Source organism: Rhinolophus sinicus, chromosome 16, assembly GCF_057876585.1.
Source record: "Rhinolophus sinicus isolate RSI-liver-muscle chromosome 16, RSI-T2T, whole genome shotgun sequence".
NCBI classification, from domain to species: Eukaryota; Metazoa; Chordata; class Mammalia; order Chiroptera; family Rhinolophidae; genus Rhinolophus; species Rhinolophus sinicus.
Window position 1 is genome coordinate 132,481,334 of NC_142516.1, and position 18,945 is coordinate 132,500,278.

At 42.0% G+C, this 18,945-nt stretch overlaps 1 protein-coding gene across 5 annotated transcripts in view; it reads left to right on the top strand.

Moving 5' to 3' along the window:
- Positions 1-551: 551 nt before the first annotated feature.
- The window catches only part of PLEKHA2 (pleckstrin homology domain containing A2), a 69,533-nt gene continuing 51,139 nt past the window's right edge, over positions 552-18,945 (top strand). For 2 of the 5 annotated variants that reach the window (XM_019748150.3, XM_074329608.2), the window contains exon 1: positions 14,185-14,323. The gene's annotated coding sequence lies outside the window, so the exon portion shown is untranslated. Of the gene's footprint in view, positions 678-14,181; positions 14,324-14,640; positions 14,735-18,945 lie in introns of those variants that run through there. The other 3 variants (XM_019748151.3, XM_019748153.3, XM_019748152.3) reach the window with 3 other exon arrangements.

Sequence of the window (18,945 nt, forward strand, 5' to 3'; positions counted from 1 at the left end):
GCAGTACTGGAGGCAGAGCTCTGGCTGGCACAGTAGATCCTGCCTGAAACTGGCTCTGCCTCCTTGGGCATCACCCCTTTTACTTCCTCCCTCCCAACTCCTAATCTAAGGATAGCATCTCAGGTAATAGTAGGGGAAGAAGATAAGTTCCACAGTTAATCAGCAGTGTTTTTAAGCACTGTCTTCAGCATGGAAAGGACAAGAGGAGAGCAAGTCAGGAAAACCTTGAACTACAATCGACTCAAACCACACGAAACTCTTAGGTGTCCAGCCCTTTTTCTCTTTCTCGTTTTTCTTTTTCCCCTTTCATTTTTCTTGTCAAAAACAAAAATTTACCAGAGTATTAAGACAGTAGCTAAGGAATGGCCATTTTGACAGAGTGTGGGCGAGGGGGGGAGGGGGTTGGTGTGGGGGGAGTGAAGTCAAGAGAGATTTTCAGAAAGGCTGATCAGTTGTCCCACAAAGGGAGGTCAAGGGGATCACGTGGTGAATTAGGGAGAGGGGCACACACACACACCTCAACTTAATCAGTTTTTAAAACTCTGTCTTTGAAACAGGAACTTGCCTTGGGCCTCCTGAACCGAAGAGCACAGCTCTGGCCTTCTTCCTTCTCGCAGTCACCTTGTCCTTGGACGCTGTCTCCTTCGGGCAGGGAGCCCTGTTCTTCCACTAGCAGGGTAAGTGGAGACTGCAGACCTACAGGGGTGCCTGGGGGCTCCTTTCACTTTAGTTATCCAAGGATTAAGTAGAGAAGGTTCTTTGTGAGGAGAACCCGAACTCCCCATGTATTAAGAAAAGGAGGTGGGGGCGGGGTGCAGAGATTTTGCCAAGTTACAGATGGAGCAGACTAGATCCAGAACGATTCCTAAGGGAGGTCCTCCCACACCCACGGAAGGCCAAAAAAAGGCTTGAAATTAAAATTATTTTTGGTGCCTGGGAGACGAGAGGGGAGTGAGAGAGGGCAGTGGTAGTAAATAGCAACTGAAGGGGAAAGAACAAACAAAAGGCTTGGTAGGTATTTTTCCTAGGGAACAGCTCAGGAGAGCACCAAATATCAGATATGTAGCTATCTGAATAATATTTTTGAATTCAATATCTTGAATAATATTTTTTATTATGCTTCTGTAGGCTAGACTGTAAAGGAGAATATTCACAAATTTTATATTATATAAGTTTGGTTTCTGCCCTGAAAAAAGTGGCTTCTGCCCCTCTCCTTTTTTTAGCCTCTATTTTTGAGATGACAGGACAGAGATGTTTTGCCCACACTGTAACTACATACTGTCGCTGCTCCTCTCAAACCCGTTTCCTTGTCCTGGTTTCCTCCAAAAGCTGTCCTCCTTTCGTGAATGTTGTCCACCCATTTTTTGATGGTTGTTTCTGCTTCAGCTAAGCAGGATGGTAAAAATGTGGGGGAAGAGGTAAAGGACTCTGTGATGAGAGGTGAGAAAGAAATAATTACATGTGAGAATTAGATAGAAGGAGAAATAAAAGACCCTGTTTCCTGTTCCAGTACTTTAGTCTTTCCAGGTCTCATTTTTTCTCATCTCTTAAAAAGAATGATTTGGATTAGATAGATAGATACTGGACAGCCATTTGCATTTGAATTTCAGATAAACAGCAAGTAAATAATTAAAAGTCTGACATTACAATTCTGTGTTTTTGAGGTAGTTCTTAAATCATCTTACTCCAGACATATTTAAATAGTAGGTACCCACAGAGTGTGGCGTTTTGAGGGAATCAGTTTCCGAATCTGCCTGAGATGGAGTGAGAGCTGGTTTCACGCTGGGTTTTCTCTGCTCCCACCTCTCCTTTCACACTAGTACTCTCTCACTTCTAAAAAAGGAAAGAAAGGCATTGCCCTTGGTTGTAAAAATCTCCAGGGCCAAGAGAAGGGACAATTAGAAATATTTGTGTTTTGTGTTGAGAAAGCAAAAGCCTTTTAGAGCTGAGATACAAATCATTTCACAAGTTAGGTAGTTTCCAATTTATGGCTTTCCATAAAACTTGGAGAAAAACCTAATTGAGTTGACCACTGATAGATCATTACAATAATTTTTTTAAAATGCACTTTGTTTTTTAGCGTAGTTTTATGTTCACAGCGAAACTGAGCGGAAAGTATAGCACTCCCATATGCTCCCTGCCCCCACACGTGCACAACGTCCCCATAGAATAATTTTTGAAGTAAGATCTGTAAAGAATTGAATGACAGTGCCAAATCCAGCCCTTCTAAAAATCAAATTTAAAATTCCCTGGCAAAGGTGGACTGGATAGAAATCCTCACATAAGGTTTGCATTCATAGGCAATTGAGTCATTCCAGGCCCCCCTCTGAAGCCATAAGTCCAGAAATATGTCCTGATTTTCCTTCTCATCAGCCCTGGACATTGTCATAACAAAACTCCGATAGCCCCATTTACTTATTAATATGAACAAGGTTTCTCAATGCCTACATTCATAAAAATGAGAAATAGGGATGATATTGATGCTAAACCTGATCATTCTTGCAATAAGTAATATTAATTGATGGATAGCTGAACTAATTACATATATATGTAAATATATAAAAATACATTATACTTAAAAATCCATCCTCATCCATCTCATTAAGAAAATAATTTACAATAATATTTTACTGTTTTATGTTTAATGATCAATAATATATATTTATCTTGTTACTAATAATTGTAATGATGACAGTCTCAAAGAATGTTTTAAGACTGGGAGCCTTAAGGTCACAGGATATTTTTTATTTTTTAAATTGTAAAATAAATCTGCTTATGCATTTTTGTCTCAGAAAATATGATAGGTTAATCAAGGAGATGATCAAATAATAAATGATATCATAAAAATATATGACATTTGGGTACACTTCTTTAGGGGAAGTGGAATGTAAATATAGTTCCTGGAGAAAGGGAAGTATTTAACATTCTGACTGTTAAAGAACTGCTTGTTTATTTTGAAAAAGGAATGATGGTGTCAAATTACTGTGGTACTTAGCTTCTGTTGGATACATTTAAAAAGAGTGATATAACAGTTTTATTTTAAAACATTCCATGTTAACAATATGCAGAATATATCATTTGTAACCACTCAAACTTATGATTAAAAGTTATAGATACCAACTTGAAAATGTGCAAAGGTATACCTAGTTTTCCAGCATTGTTTAGGGGGTATAGTGAAGAAAAGTTTGAAGACCACTGCATTATATCATCCTCTTACTGACATTTCTGCTCGTAATATAGTGCTTGTATTTCCAGATCCTTTGCAACCTTGAACAGTAAAAATTGTAAGCATCATTCTACCTACAATTTCAGAGATTTCCTTATCCAAAGTTCTTTCTCTCTCACCATGCTGCCCATCTACTCTCAACTGGGTGGTAACTACGTGGTTATGGCACAAGGGCTTAAATTGGAGAAACCAGAAATAAATCAGCCCCTAGACCTCACAGCTGAACTATTTCAAGAATATGCAGTTACATTTCAGTGTCTGTGATTTGACTCATGGTGTACTCAGTGACATGTAATTACGAGATGCATTCTAACGGATTTCTACTGAAATGCTTGCTTGTCACCTTCTGAATATAGGGGAGCCACAGCAGGGTTTTATGGTAACTAAGTGAAATGATCTAACCAACCCTGATGTGCACCCTGTCATAGAAAAGTGACTTTCTCACATACCAGCTGAGGTTCTGGTGGAGTTTCTCCAAGTATGAAAACCTTTCTTTTTAAGGAAGGCAGAAAAATGGATGGAAGCAACCATATGCCCAAATGGTAGCAAAAACTGGACGTGGGGGAAGCTATGGGATTGTAGCAGTTGAGGTAGGAGAGGAATGAAGCACTGCTCTTTATATCAGAACTAAAAACTAAATGATAGTTCACCACAATTCAAGTACTGCCAGCCACAATATGAGAGACTGTGGAGTTTGTAAGTGGTGATGCCTTAGTTAATCTTGGGTAAGAAGGATAGGTCTCACCACAAGTGATTTTTAAAAAATAGATAATATCTATTTAAGCACAAAACTCTCACAATATCTTTTGGCTTTAATTTTTTCTTTAAGTACACCTTTTATTTTGAGATCATTATAGATTGACATGCAGTCATGAAATAATTCAGAGAGATGTGTACCCTTTACCCAGTTTCTCCCAATGGTGGCATCTTGTAAACCGTAGTGCAATCATTGACACTGACGCAGCCAAGAAACTGAACAGTTCCATCAGCAGGAGGATGCCTATCTTGCTCCTGGATAGACACACACTCTTCTCTCTTATCCCACGCCCTTCTCAACCCTTGGCAATCACTCATCTGTTCTTCATTTCCATAATTTTGTCATTTCGAGAATGTTATACAAATGGAATCAATCATACAGTAGGTAACCTTTTGGGACTGGCTTTTTTTTTCACTCAGCATAATTCTCTGAATGTTTATCCCAGTTGTGAATATCAATAGTTTATTCCTTTCTATTGTGGAATAGTATTCCATGGTACAGATCCACTACAGCTTGTTTAACTGTTCGCCAGTTGAAGGACATCTGGGTTGTATTGAGTTTTGGGTATTATCCACAAAGCTGCTACAAACATTCATGTACAGGTTTTTGTGTGGATTTAAGTCTTCATTTCTCTGGGATAAATGCCCAGGAGTGTAATTACTGGGTCTTATGATAGGTGCATGTTTAGTTTTTTAAGACACAGCCAAACTGTTTTCCAGAGGGGCTATATCATCTTACATTCCTACCAGCAATGTACCATCATCCATTTCTCTTCATCCTCACCTGCATAGGACATTGACACTATTTTTTATTTTAGCCATTCTGATTGGTATGCAGTGATAACTCAATGTGGTTTTTCTCATTGAGATACAATATTTTTTTTATCTTTTAAAATTTTCCCCATTTTATTGACATATAACATTGAAATAATTATATAACATATGATATAATATAATTGATATACAACATTGTATTAGTTTGAAGTGTATATGACATAATTTCATATATGTATGTATTGCAGAATGATCACCACAGTAAGTTTAGTTTTAACATCCATCACCTGACATAGCTATAATTGTTTTTCTGTGATGAGAACTTTTAAGATCTACTCTCTTAGCAACTTTCGAATATACAATACAATATTGTCTGCTATAGTCACCATACTGTACATTACGTTCCCAGAACTTATTTATTTTATAGCTGGAAGTTTGTACCTTTAGACCACCTTCACCCGTTTGACCCACCCCCACCCACCTGCATCTGACAACCACCAATCTGTCCCGTTTCTAAGAGTTCCTTTTCTTTAAGATTCCATATATAAGTGAGATCATATAATATTTGTCTTTTTCTATGACTTCACGTAGCATAACGCCCTCAAGTTCCATCCATGTTGTCACAAATGGTAGGACTGCCTTCTTTTTATGGCTGAATAATATTCCATATATGTGTGTATATTATTCCATATATAGAGAAAGAGAGGAAGGGAGGGATTGTGTGTGTGTGGGTGTATGTATATATATATGTACACCCACACACACACACATATAAATATATTTACATTTATATATATATATATATATATATATTTACATTTACTTATCCATTCATCCATTAGTGGACAGTTAGGTTGTTTCCATGTCTTGGTTATTGATTTTTTTTTTTTTTTTTTTTTTTTTTTTTAGTTTGTAAATGTTTATTTAAAGGTAGTTTTTTTTTTTAAATTAGTTTCAGGTGTACAAAAAATATAATAGTTAGACATTTCACCCCTCACAAAGTGATAACTCCCTTCTCCCAATCTATTTTGGCTATTGTGAATAATGCTGAAATGAACGTGGGGGTGCAGATATTCTCTTTGAGATGATTTTGTTTCCTTTGGATATATATACCCAGAAGTGGAATTGCTGGATTATATGGTAGCTCTGTTTTTAATTTTCTGATGAACCTCCATACTGTTTTCCATAGTGGCTGCACCAATTTACATTCCCACCAACACTGCACAGAGGTTCTCTTTTCTCCACATTCTCACCAACTTATCTCTTATCTTTTTGATAACAGCCATCCTAACACATGTGAGGAATATCTCACTAGGGTTTTAATTTGCATTTCCCTGATGATTAGAGATGTTGAGCCTCTTTTCATGTACCTTTTGACCATTTATATGTCTGATTTGAAAAATGTCTATTCAATTCCTCTGCCCATTTTTAAACCAGATTGTTTATTTTTTTGTTATTGAAGAATGCTGTATATAGTTTGGCTATTAAGCCTTAATCAGATATATGATTTGCAAGTATTTTCTCCCATTCCATAGATTGCCTTTTCATTTTGCTGGTTGTTTCCTTTGCTGTGTAAAAGCTTTTTGGTTTGATGTCGTCCCACTTGTTTAATTTTACTTTTGTTACCTTTGTTGTCAAATCCAAAAATATCATTGTCAAGATCAGTGTCAAGGAGCTTACCCACTCTGTGTTCTTCTAGGCGTTTTATGATTTAGGTCTTCAATATTTTTAATTTAAACAGTTTTCTTTTCACAGACTTCATTTGTAAAGTCTTAAAATATGAAAAAGCGTGAGTGAATCCTGAGTCTCCTCTTACCACCTCAGTGGTCATTTCTTCCCTAGAGACCACCACTTTTGCCAGCAAACCACATGAAAATTTCCACCTAAAATAAAGGCACTGAACATAGTAAAACACTTTTTCCCAAAAGTCATCACCAGGAATGATGAAGATTGTCTTAAGCATTTATAACCTCTGGGAATGCTTGTCAACTTTTCTTTCCCCTCCTTTGTTGTTGTCAGCTAATCCATTTACACACACAGGAATGAACTGAAGAAAGTCATTTCCCCTTCCAACCCCTCCCTTCCTCTATCTCCAATAGCTTCTTCATTCTCCTGCTGTTTCTAATCTGCTGAAGGCAAGGAAACCATGTACTTGGACCTTTGGAAATTAGATATTCAATCAGAATCAGAGCCTAAGAAAGGCTCTTCTTAATGCAGGGACTTTAGCTACTCAGAGGTCCTTCCCGTCTCACCTGCTGGATTTGGAGTTCTGTTCCAGAGACTGAAGTTGCTAGAAAGGTAACCTCTAGATCAGGGTCATGTTCCTGTATATGTCTTTTCAGCAAGCCAGGACTGTGACATTTTCTGACATCAGTTGCTGGAAGGTGCATTTGTCTATTTATCCATTTAGATCATTCACAGCATCATAAAGTATTAGGTGGAAGGACAAATTTAGCTTGTTATTGTTTAATTACTAAATCAAGGAGTTAAGCTGGACTGGATTTAATTCTGCAGCCTTTTGTTACACTTAATTTTAATATAGTTTGATAGACATGTGGAGTCATGATACAAATATGATGAAATTTTAAAGAAGATTCCTGAGCAAATTACCTGTCTTCAGTGACTCACAGTGAGTTTCACTAGGTCTCAGGGTTCAAGCTGCTAATCGGGTTTTATATATCTTTTCCAGTGGCAGAAATTTTAATGTGAATGGATACAAAATTGATTATAATTGTCTGAAAAATGTGTCCACAGACTGATAAGTATTTTTAAGTTGAGGATAAAGTTAGTTCTATGTTGTGTTTGTTTTGTTTTGTTTTCATTAAATCACAAAGCAGCTATGAGATCGCTGAGGTAGTTTTAAATTAAAAAAGATTTACTTGTAAAACTAACATTTTTTTCTCTGATCATAATACATGCTTACTGAAGACTAATTGGAAAATTCAGAAATAAAAAGATTTTTAAAAAATCTCCTATAAACCTAGCACTCAGATAATTACATTTTAAGTTCTAGCCTTGCAAACTGAATATTTTTATTACTAAATGCACACACATACACACACACACAAATTGATTTTTGGAGAAGGAAATAATGTTTGGGGGACATTGAGGGAAGAAATATTTGTTCATCCTTACTCTTTTGTCCCTTTTGGACTTTGTACTATGTTCATGCTTTTCCTATTAACAAAATAATGGGAAGACATCAATCTATCTGTCCAAATATTCTTTTTTGCTTTTCTTTGTTCTGTAATAATCAGCTTGTGTGGAGCACCACTGATGTAAAAGTCAACCTACTTCACTGACTACCATAGGAATACACTGGATGGAGTTTATTGTAGCTAACAATTTTGATTATATTCACCCATAAGTATTTACTAATAGTAGCTCCCATGTAGGCTCAGTGGTGAGGAAATTAATTATGTAACTACTTTAGGCAAAAACAAAGTGAAATATACTGCTACAACATGGTGGGGAATTCAAAGCTAAGATATCTACTCATTCTCTGTGATTCCACAGGCCCGGTTCCTCCGATATAACCACAGGGCACCGCTGGGGATGCAGGAATCCTATCAGTGCACTGCATTTATTCCAACGGACGGAAAAACAATGCCATCAACATGAATCAATAGGAATGGTGCATTTAGACAGCAGCTGTTGTTTCTGGGGAGAGGATGTGCACTCAGTTTTGAGGTTTATATTAGTGTCAGGTTTAGCAGGATAGCAGTGTTTTCCAAACTTTGTTACTAAAAAATAATTTGGCATGTGTGTGTCATGTATGTATAATATATATGTATGTGTGTGTATGTGTATCAAAACTACTATAGAATGGGCTTAAGCAACAGAAATTTATTTTCTCACAGTTCTGGAGGCTAGAAGTCTAAAACCAGGTTTCCAGCATGATTGGGTTCTGGTGAGAGCTCTCTTGTGTTGCAGATGGCCTCCACGTTGCTGTTTGTTCACAGGGTCTCTCCTCTGTTCCTGTGGATAGAGGGGGAGGTCTTTTCCTCTTATATGGCCCCCAATCCTATCTGATTAGAACCGCACCCTTACGTCCCCATTTAGCCTTAATGACCTCCTAAAAGCCCTGTCTTCAAATGCAGTCACATTGCCAGTTAGTTCTTTAACATATGATTTTGGAAGGGAGGGACATAATTCAGTATACATACATATTTATATCTTACAATTTTTATATACAGGTGTATCATTTTTATTACACTTTATTTCTGTCCCATACTGCTGTTTCCCTTATCATAGAAACAGAAATTGTCAAAGTTTCTTCCGTTCCCCATTTTTCCTATTCTTAAGGCTCTGAGAATTTGAACTGGGTGTTGAGCAGAGACTACTGAACTAGGATTCAGAACTCACAGATTTAACTCATGACTGGTTATGTGATTCTGAGACTGTCTTTCTCTCCTTAAAACCTAAATTGTTCCATGTGTAAAATGAGATTAATAATCTGTAATCCTGTGAAAGTAGGAAGAAAGGATAGTTAATAATTTATCACAGCTCTCTCAAATGAAAGTTTCAAATGAACTGCAAAGAATTTAGTCCAAAGGTAAGATACTGATATTTCAGATTTAACAGAATTTTCATTACATACCATGTTTCCTAAAAATATTAACTCACTCAATCTCAAAAACAATGGTATGAGATAGGTTATCTCTTATCACCACCTTCCCCATTTTATAGAAACACAGAGGAAGAAGTAAAGTAACTGGTCCATGGTTATACAACTAATTAGTGACAGAGTCAGGAGTCAAGTCCTGGCAGCTTAGTGCTAGAGTCCTGTTACTATGTAGTCACTATGAAATTGCTTATTTACTTCTAAATGTGTTACTTCCTTGCTCAAAACCTTCAGTGGCTCTTGATGCCTGAAGTAATAAATACAACTCATTCGCTTAGCAACAAAGACTCTCCAGCTACCTTTCTTTCTTGTTTTGTTCCCGTGAAAATCCTTCATCTATCCTACCATGCTCCAGCTGAACTGGACCAGTCATACTTCCCTGAATGGATCCCATGGATTCCTGCTTCTCTGCTTTGCCTTTGACCATCTCTTCATCTGGAATCCATCTGTTCTCACCCGTCTGTCTACCTTCTACATTTTACCTTTCCTTCAAGGTCCTTCCAAAGTGCCACCTCTTTCATACATTTTTCTCCTACGCATCTCAACCTCAGCTGGTTGTGATTTCCCACAGAATTTTATCTCTTCTCTCTACATAGATCAGTTTCTGGCTATTATGATAGTTATTTCTGTATATGGCATATTCCCTCCCCACTAAATGACGGCCTCCTTGAAGGCTGCAATATGCTTTCCCATAGAGCTTTTACATTTTTTAATGAAAAATTTAAATCATTATTGTTCTTTTCTCATAACCAAATGTATGCACACTTATTGAAAAAAATTAAACATTATAAAAATACATCTCTGAGAAAGTGAGATCCACCATTATAGCCCCTCTTCCTCTGCCCTAAGAGAACTGTGGTTAACAGTTTGGAATGCAGTCTTCCAGTTTTTTTAAATGTAATAAACATGTATATTTATATTTACAGAAATGGGATTATACTATACAGACTGCTCTGTACCTTTTTTCTACTTAAAATTTTAATATTTTTCGTATAGAGATGGGTGTCATTCTTTTTTAACAGCTGCATAGTATAAGATTGTATGGACGTATTAGTATTTACCTGTTTGATCCCTTTTTGTTGAGCATGAGAGAGTGAGTCCCAATTTTTCCACCATTATGAACAATGCTGTGGTATCTGTGTATATATTCCATATATACGAAGGTAGGACAATTAAGTTTGTGAACTTTCCACTGTGCACTTACACAGGCACATATATACACACACACACACATATGTATACACACTCCATATATACACACACTCCATATGTACTATATATATTTCCAGATGACTTTCTGTAGGACATATCCTTGGACATGAAATTGCTAGGTGAAATGGAATGGAGATTTTAAGTGATGATAATTATAAAATATGTGGAAGGGCAGGGTCTTGGTTTATGTTTTTTCTGTATTCTTCACAAACTCAGTGACTAAGATGGCAGACTCAGACATCAGGGTGCACAGGTATGTATCAAGGCTTGGTCTCTGTGTCTCAGTCACCTTACCTATAAAATGGGGCAATAAGAGTGTCTTGCTCCCAGTGTTGTAAGACTTAAATGAGATAATGCATGTAAAGCAATTAGCATTTAATAAGCATCTGGAAAATAAGTAAAGGCAAGATACATGGGAGGAAACACGGTAAGAGCTTCAGATAATTGTCGAATGAATAGGCCTGAATAGAACAGTAGTAGTTTTTGAGTCATCTTTCTGGAAAAGGACAGTACTTTGCAATTTAAACCAGTAGCAACTATTTATAAAATGACCAGCTAGCATTAGATGTGCAATATGTGGCCTTGGAGCAATTTATCTCTGTGCAAAATTAACTGGCCTGAACCGGGATCAACCGATGACCTTGGCCTCTTCAGTTCCACACTTTCTCCAACAGAACTAACTGGCCTCAGCTGCAGACTGGAACCTTGTATAATGGGTATCTTTAAGGACAGAGAATGATGCAGTTCCCTGGAGGGTGCCCTGGCTCACCACTGAAGGTTATTAGGTTATCCAGTCACCCAGCCATTAACATTGAAAATTGATAGAAAGTGCATAAATAAATGGCTAGAGTAAAAGCCTTTCTGTTTAGATTCTTAGGTTCCGAGCCAGAAGTCTCCATCTTCATGGAAAAGTTTCTATACCAATACTAGGATATTCTGGGGGTAGTCAACCCTGGGTTCTAGAACCAATTCTGCCACTAACTAGCTGCAAAACCTTTGGCACATTAAACCTCATCTTGCACTGGTACAACGAGGGGACTGAAATAGCTGATGTGAAAGTCCCCTTTTTTTTTTTTTTTTTTTTTAACTTTCCTTTCTCCACAGGCAGAGTCATATTTTCGGACACCAGGATTGTTTATTGTACTGAAAAAAATTAATGTATAAAGTCAGGGAATGGAAATACTTTCAAGATGTGTCGGTTATGAGTTGGCAAAAGAACTGTAGCAGGGCACGGAATCAGTGGACACTTGCTCTGTGGAGCCCACTACAGGAGGAGGTAGTGGGGAGTCTTCTGAGGAAGCACCTGGAGATCCAGGGGTAAAGGAGTGGAATAAAGGCAGAAAGTGTGGCAGAAAATGGGGCTCCCAGTGAAGTATGAGCATCACCAAAAACGTGCTGATGACCCGCTTTCCAACCCAACATGTTCTTACCCCCCACCACCAGAGTCATGTTGTACCCGTCTTCTCAGGCCATTTCAAAGCCCACCTCCTTCTTGTGAACCCACCTCTGCCCCACACAGAGACATCTTGCCCTCTAAAGGCTGACAGTACTCGGTCTCTGTGCCATTCATTCCCATGGCTCTTCCAGGAGGAATACAAAGCTGCCTCCACCTTCTAGTGACACGTGTGTTCTCTGAAGGAGACCCAAGGCCATCCGCTCCTCTTTGCCTCCCAGGCATCCAATACAGTAGTGCTCAGGAAATATTTGTGGCTGTGTGATTGAGTGACTCAGGCAGGCCCAACGGGGAGTAGAGCTTTATGGGTTTTAATATGAACCATACCATGAAATCTGAGACTTTTACCTCATCGTTCACAGTGGAAATCATCAGTTCCAGTTGGATTTGCTTGGTGCTTGGGTGGAATTTTGTTCTTTTTCACGCTGAAAACCATAATCTAATTTTTAAATTCAAAAACCTTTACATAGCACCTACTTCATTTTCAACAGTAGTCTAAACACTACAAGTGTTAACTCATTTACTCTTCATAACACCCCAGATGTAGAAACTGAGGCACTGAAGGGTTAAGTCACTTGCCCAGGGAATGAAGCTAGTAAGTGGCAGAGCTGGGATTCAAATCCAGGCCATCTGTTCCAGAGAACATGCTCTTCAACATGTTATGCTGCCTGAAATTTATGAGCGGCAAAAATCTTCACCAAGCAGGAAAAAAAGACTGACCTTGACGTATTTATTTCAAAGGAAATGTTTTTTTTTTCTTGTGTCCCCCTTTCTTTCATCATTCAAAGCAAAATGTTCTAAAGCAAACAGCCTTTTTTCACACCTGAGAGAGCAGGGTGCTCATTTTTGCTTTGGCAATCAAAATGGAGGAGGAAACGCGTGTGGTTTCATCACTGGTACTTTCGGGGTGTGTGCTGCACATTGTCCTGTCTTCCTTCTGGCTCATCTGACTCCGGACGCTTGGGGAGGATTTGTTGCCTCAGGTCCTGGAGACTTAACAGTCTGCCTTCCCTGACAATAGTGGGATGAGGACCAGGAGGTGTCACTCCTGCACATCCAGTCCTTGAGTCTCAAGGATCTTCTTTGCTCTCCTCTCCTTCAAAGTCTGGTAGGACTCAGACATTAACTACATTTGTATCAGAATCCACTGAAACTGCAGCTCACGATCCTACTACATTCCAGGGTGAATCCACTACATTTCTCTGTTCGGATGTTGATTGCCTGACTTTATGTATATTTATATGTCTATCTCCTCACGTGGGACGCTGGCATCAGAACCTGACAGACCTGCCATTGATTAACTGTGGGACCCAGGGCACATTACTTCACGTCTCCGAGTCTCGGTTTCCTCATCGTGAACGGGATGGATACAATAGGGCTGCTGTGTGGCTCAAACTGGATAACGCAGAGGCTACACCAGCACACAGTAGTTCTCTTGGGTTCCTCTTGACAATATTTACTTAATGCATGCTTGTCTGTTTCCCATTTATTTTTCCAGAGCACCCTCCCGCTCTGAAGGCATGAAGGGCGTCTTTGAGCCACACTCTGAAAATGTCCTTATAACCCCCGTTAGAACGTCCGGCCCCACTGGGCGCCTCGGGCACATTCATGGCAACCTGGGAGAATTTGCGCTTCTTCTTTCGACCCTAGCCCTAATCCCGCAGCCCCAGGAAGGCAAGGGCTCAGATTCCGAGGGTGGCCCAGCTGAAGTCGCTGGGTGTGGCTTTGGGAAGAAGAAATGGGGGTAAGGGGGAGCCTGCGTCTGGCTCGCCTTCCTTCTTCGAGGATGCCCTCAGCCCCAGGCCTCTTTCCCGCTCCGGACACCTGCTGCAGGGATCGGGCGTACGAGGCAAGGCCTCATTCCGCGGCACCGGTCCCACCTGCGCCACAGCAGACGCTGGGGAGGTGGTCCAGGGCCGCCTCCAGGGAGCCCGCCCCGCCTCCTCCGCGCAGCCCGCCGCGCCCGGTCGCGTCCCCTCCCACCCCGCGGCGCCCCGGCACCCCTCTCCTCCCCCAGCGGGCTTGGCGGAGCATTGTACTCACATCCGGGGCTGGGTTTTGCTTTAATGCGAAACGTAATTAACCCGGAAAAAAGAGCCGAGAGACAAGAGAGAAGGAGGGGGCGGGGTGGGGGGAGAAGAGCGAGAGGAGCCAGAGGCACCGAGAGTTTGGCTGCAAGATAAATCCCCGAGAGCGCCGGCCCCGCGGGCCGGAGGGGCGCGTCCCACCCCGATGTAATCCACGCACCCTGTCCGAGCCCCGGCCCCTGCGCAGCGGGGTAAGTTAGGTGCCTTCGCGGGCCGAGGAGCGAAGAGGTGCAGAGGGACACGCGCGGGCAGGCGCGGGCTGGGGGAGCGGGGGCGCGCAGGCAGGCTGGGTGCGCCTGCCCTGGTGGCCGACGACCGAGGTGGTGGTCTCTGAAGCTCCTGGCCGCCCTTCTAGCTCGAGGAAAGCCCGGAGGGTAACCCCTCCTCCAATCTTCTGAGGCGTCCGGGGTGGCCAAGGTCGCCACCGCCAGGGGTCGGGCTGCGGAGTGGGGCCGTAGGGAGGGTGGGGGCGGGTGTTCTGCTGAGCTGCATTTTCTCACGTTTGCAGCGGCGAAACTTCTCTGCGGGTTCTGGCGCGGGGGCAGCGGCCCCTCAACGACTGCCCCGGCTGCGGGTAGGTCTGGAGAGCAGAGAACGTCCAGGCAAGTCCCTTGGGCACAGATTGGGCCGTGGAGACGCATCTCTCTCTTCCCCTATTACCTGATTACAAGACAGGCCTAGTATGCTTCCGTAGGGAGATATCTTCCTTTTCTCTGGGTCCAGCCCGGGCCCTCGGGCTTCTAGAACTCCAGGCTATTGGGGTGACTTGAAGGAAAACTTCTAAAATGCAGGTTCAGTACCAAGTTGGGAAAGCACCTCGAGGGGAGCTGTCTGTCCCTCTCACCAACTTCTTCCTCACCTTACTCACTTCCCTTTTCTGCTCCACTTCTCCAGTTCTGAACTGTTATTTCATCAAATTAAAAAAAAAAAAAAGAGTAAAGGGAAAAAAAGAGGCCTTGTAGGAAGGCAAAGTGTCCAGGCATGTCCTCCACTTCAGTCTTACACATCTCCTCCCCTAGGCTAGCCCTGCCCCCCAGCCTTACTGTTTAAAGTTTCCTTCCTTCTTGATGAGTGTGGGTTCAAGCTGTGTCTTCCCCTTCTAATTCCTCCCGCCCCTCCTCCATTCTTTCTTAAGGACTCCAATTTTTTTTTTTTTTTTCCAGAGAGTAAACAGCAGAGAAGGGGGGTGGGGTGGGAAGCATTCTACCAGGGCGCCAGCTGTGGCTCTTGGAGGCACCTCAGCCAGCTGAGTGGTGGTTGCACTTGGGTTGAAGTTCCAAAATTGTAGTCATGTTGTTCTTAATATATCTAAGTCAGTCCCCTTTTTCCTCTTTTCTGGAGCTTCTTCATTTTTCTTTGTTTGGTGGCAAATCTTTCAGAAACAGTAGAGCCAAAGATCTTGAAAGAATGGAAATGTTTGTTTTCTATTTAATTTGCATTCGATTGACATACCATTGGCTATAAGCACATGAAAGGCAGTGATGAGCAAAATGCAGCCTCTGTCTTTAGGGAGCTTCCAGTCTTTAGCTTCCTAGAATACAAAGCTGATTGCTCAAATAGAGATCTGGCATGCTTTGAGAAACCAGAGGAAGCTTTTAAAAAGCATTTTCATCATTTCATATATATTAGCCTTCTCCACTGTGTGCCACTTGAAGGCTGGTGACTTTTGTCATAGTCAAAGTCTAGCTTATAGTCTGGACTGTGTGGTCAATGTGTGACATCCCCTAGGTGCTGAGTAAATGTTGAATGAATGAATGAATGAATGATTGCAAGCACAGGCATTGTTTGCACTTGTCCAAATGGAGGGGAAAAGAGCAATGCAGCAGTGCCATCAGCCTGCAGAAATTCCGTCCACCATGCTGGTTCATGAGGGTTTACTCTGGATGTTTTCTTTAGACCTAAGTAATCTGCCCTGTTTGTAAGCCCCACTTTTTACAAACTGTGGCATTCCTGGTGAAGTTCTAGCTAGCTGATGATGGGAGCCTTGCTCACTTCACAGATGGGTAACCACTTAGGTATTGACTTGGAAACCACCTGCTTTTTGGTGGAGAGTTTGCAAAACCCTTTCCCTATTGGTGCTTTCTTCTGTCTTCTGTATAAGGAAATAGGGACTGCAAATCCTATTATGTCATTATAGTGAGCTGAACTGTATTTCGCTCGGTGTTTTATTAATAAAATACCAAGGTTAAAATAAATCCTGAAGACATGCAGGTTTTGATTGGTGCCTACCTATGGGAAGATTCTGCAAAAGTGGGGAGGAAGATGCATCAGCCCTCTCAGCCAAATCCTGAGCAGGCCTCCTGCAGGCTTACCAGGGTGGGAGTAGGGGTGGGGGAGGGGTGGGGTGGGGGGGTGCTGAAAAGCTCTGGAACACTAGGGAGACCAAAGCGGCAGGAACATGGTCTTCAATGTGCACATCCAACTGGCACTTCATTGATTTCCTGTCTTCTTCATGGGGCAGGTGGACAGGTGGGTGATACCCCTGTTAAAAAGCTGGAATTCCTCAAATTAGATCTTGCTGTGGGCCACAGTGCAGTAATTGTCCCTTCTGATTCCCTGAAACTACTGGGGCGCTACTGATTCTGGTGGGTATAGCCCTAGTGCTTGGAAAAGAGGATCTTGGTGCTGGAACATTGGGCTGCTCTGCCTCTTCTTTCTGCCCACCATGAGCAGTTGGGGTTGCCTTTCAGTTTTCCACCCGTTTTAGTGAGTTGGCTAGGACTCCGGCAATCTAACCTGTTAGGCTTTGCAAGGGAAGGAAGCAGAGCAAGTACTATGGTGTGACAGCCTATGGGAGGAGAAGAATCCTAGCTCTGCCCAATATAAGCCCATCATTGAACCAGGGAATTGGACAGGGTGGGGATAGAGGGCAGCTAAGAAGTAGAAAGGATGGAGTCCCTTCCTTCCTGTTCTGAGGAGGCCTATGCTTGGTGCAATGGGACTATTATAGGGAGACTCCCCATTGACCTTTATTCCAAATCTTGAATTTCTCTGTTCTCCCCTTCTCTGGCCCCTGCTGGTAAGCCCGTCCAATCGTTTGGGCTTTATAACTCACCTTCTTTCTGAAAGCCCCTTCTCTGTCTCAACCCCCATTGGTTGAAGTGATTTGCAGAGGATTAAAGGCTGGATTGGTCTCTCTCACCTTGGAGGTCCCAGCCCTGCTAGTGCAGGAGCTACTGACCCTGCCCAGTGGGGGCAAAAAAGGCTTTCAGCTCTGGGCCTGTAGTGTGCCTTTCTGCCAATAGAGTCTGGCCAGCTGAGATAAAGAGGGTGGGAAGCTAGGTCTTGCATGTCCTTATGCTCCTGAGGAAAACGACAGTTAAAGTGCAAAGGCTAGTACTCTCTGTCCCATCAGCTAGGACCCAGATTTAGCCATTCACTTGCAAAGTGGCTCTCTGCCACTGGGATGCTCCCATGGGCAGAGCTGGAGACAGCTGGATTCTATCAACTTTCAGGGTAGCTGGCCAAGATGGAGTCTGTGGATCTCTTGGATTTTTTTTTTTAAAACCTGGAGAATTTTAGAGATGTAAAATATGATGGTTCTTGGAGTAGAGGCAAGAGTAAGGGAAATTTATGCCTTTCCTTGTGAAGGTTCCCAGTTGTCACGGCCTTTCCATTGAAATATGCTTATTGATATTTGAGGGGTAGAGATGGCCCCTGCAGCAGCCTGCCCTGTATCGAGAAGCTTTGTGGCAGTCATGGTAATCATATACCACTTATTAGGCACCACACACACACACACCCACACACCCACCTTAACAACATTTGCCTAGTGCTTACTCTTTACCAGACATGCTGTTAAGCACTTTTCACACGTTAATTTCATTTAATCCTCACAGCAACCTTTGAAGTAGGTAGCGATTCTCTCCCGTTTTGCAAATGAGGAAACAGGCCCAGAAGAGTTCAGCAGTCTGTGACTCTAAAACCCCTGCTCTTTCACTTCTCTCTACTGCATAAATGGGTAACTGAAATCAGCACACCGTCGTTCATGGTCATCTTGCAAGAGTTCCATTAACCACCCTCCTGCTGACCACGGTCACCTGCACATCTTCCCTGTCACATCCAGCCCCGCCTCCTTCTCTGAGTGCACATACCTTTAGACAGACACACCAGGCCATTTACACTTTCCTCTGGCACTTCCCAAAAGGCTACTTAGTAGAGAGGAGAAATAATGATTTCTTTTCGTTCTCCTACTGCTCAGGCTTTAGTGGCTGAGGCTGTCAAATTTCAAATGATGGTTATAGCTCCTGTGCAGCTATTGCTAGGAAGTCTCACAGAGAAACTGAATTCGTTGTGTCTTCTGAGTTGGGGGACTTTGACGATTCTGCAGGGTGGAGATCTCAGTTTTTATAGGCTCTTTATAAACCCGGTGTGGCAGCTCGCCGGCACTGGTGAGCTGTTTGGTGCAGGTGTCTGAGGAGCCTTGAGCCATGCAGACCTTTGTTTCCTACCCGCTCCAACGACCACAGTTTCTCTGAACATAGAAGGCTACTGTTAAGAGAGGTCATGAATGTTTAAAATATTTTGTTGTTTTTGGCATCTTTCGTGCAGTGGTATCAGTGTTCAGTTGCTCCTGCCATTGCACCCATAGTTTTTCCCTTAAAAATTCCTTGAATGTCTTGCCCTCCATTCAAAGTTCTGGGGTCCCGTGCGGATTGGGCTGTCTGTGTCAAGGAGGTGCCTTTTCTTAACCTCCCCATTCCTGTAGATGTTTGCATTCCTCACCCTGTGCTTCCGTTGGGAACATGTTCTCAGTACATTCCCTTCTCTCTCACATTACTCTCCTGCCTTAGACTACTTGGAATTTGCTCTC